Here is a 2048-nt window from a genome sequence, read left to right on the forward strand (position 1 = left end):
TGTGTGTGTGTGTGTGTGTGTGTGTATATGTGTGATTGTGTGATTATATATTTTTTTTTTGTATAAGACTATTAGTTTGACATCAGAGCCACAAAGATCCCTTACTGCTCCCTAACAGCTGCTCTTATACAATGTGGGTCTTTGAAAGTTTCACAGGGGACACAAGTACAGAGGGATCATTTGTTTGTCTGAAGAAAACCCTTAATAAATAACAGGGTTTGTGAGCTTTTATCTTAAGGTCCTTGTAATGCTGATATAAAAGCTTGTTGAAGGGGTAGATAGTTGACCCCTATTTTTTCAAAATCCAAAGAAATACTTTTCCAAATGCTTTCTCTGAGGTAATGTTTGTTGCTTTCTCCAGCATATGTCGAGAAATTTTTTTAACAGTGCCACATCGAATACATGAAGAGCAGAGGAACATAACCTTGAAAGTATTGCCAATAATGGTTATTCTCTTAACCACAGATAAATATTGATTAAGAGGATTAATTAGATAATATTTAGCATTCAATAATTGTTAGGGATAGGGTGAGAATTGTTGAAATACCAGAACAAGAAAGAGAAGATAAGAAGACAAAAGAAGAAAACTTCTCCTTTCAGAAACGTAGCTGTGATTTAAACTCAGCGTTCCTAAAACAAGGGAGCACAGATAGGTCTCAGTTGGTAGAGGGAGTAAACCCTTGTAAAATATTTGTTTCCATGCTTAGTGTATATATCCATATAGGCAAAACTTAGATCCACAACAGCAAAGCCAGAAAGAGAGAAGTTCTTGGAAAGGGCGTCTCCCCTATTGTGACGTATACACCCATTAAATGTAGTGGGAATTAAATCAATCGCTCAGATCAATTGATGCAGTTTCAGTCAAAGATTACAATATCAAGCAGTCAGGTGAGAGAAAACCTTCCCAAAGACACAGGTAGTAACAACAGCAACAGCAGCAGCAGCAGCAGCAGCTTCCAATTGTGTCTGTAAACAGCAACAATGCAGCTTGTTTGCATGTTCTACATGGAACTGTATGGCAGTGCATGGCAATGCATAGCAGTGCATTATTGTGGTGCCATTTTCAGAGTAAGAGAAGGAAGAATCTGACTCCAAATACATGCAAATGGACTGGTGAACAGATATAGAGATGAACATGAACACGTGAACAGATGAATGGGTGAACAGCTGAATGGGCGAACAGATTAAAGAAATGAACAAGTAAGCAGACAAAGAGGTAAGTCAATGAACGAGTGGGTGGATGAACAACTGAATGGGTGAACAGATGATCAGGTGAACAGATTAAGTGGTGAACAAGTGAACATATGAACAATAAACAAGTAAGCCAATGGTCTGGTGGAGACAGAATCACACATTATCATTGTAAAAGTTGTTCCATAAGAAAACCAAATTCTTCAATAACAACAAAGATAACATTAACAACATCATTAGAGAAACAACAACAACAACAACAGCTAATTGAGAAGATACTACATAATAATTAGTGAGTCTTGCTTTAAACACTTGTTTATTTCGTAATGGGAGGGAGGTAGAGACAGACATAAAATTGTTGTTAATAGTTTTCTTGCTGTGGTGGCTATTGTTGTTGTTGCCACAGTTATTACCATTGTTGTTGTTGCAGTTGTTGTTACCATTATTCATATTGTTGTTATTGTTGTTGCTGTTACAAGTGCTTCTGTAACTTGTTGTTATTATTATTACTGTTACTGTTGTTTTACTATTTTTGCTGCTGAGCGTTTTTGGTCTTTTTGTCGCCTTTCAGTTCACTTGCTATATGCATTTCTGTTTCCAATTTGTCCCACTTGGGGGCAAAATCCTTCTTAGAATTATAATAACCTTCATGTAAAGATGTGTGCAGTGACACTGTTTACTTTAACAATCCCAATAAGTAGCTCCTTTATCAAACCTTTAGTTTTTGATTTTCAAGGGTAATTGTGGCTGTTTATCTCTCTATCTCCCTGTCAGTCATTCTGCCAATTTTATCTCTCTCTCTCTATTTATATGTGTGTGTATGAGTGTGTGTGTATGTGTGTGTGTATATATATATA

The sequence above is a fragment of the Octopus bimaculoides genome, chromosome 20, assembly GCF_001194135.2.
Source record: "Octopus bimaculoides isolate UCB-OBI-ISO-001 chromosome 20, ASM119413v2, whole genome shotgun sequence".
NCBI classification, from domain to species: Eukaryota; Metazoa; Mollusca; class Cephalopoda; order Octopoda; family Octopodidae; genus Octopus; species Octopus bimaculoides.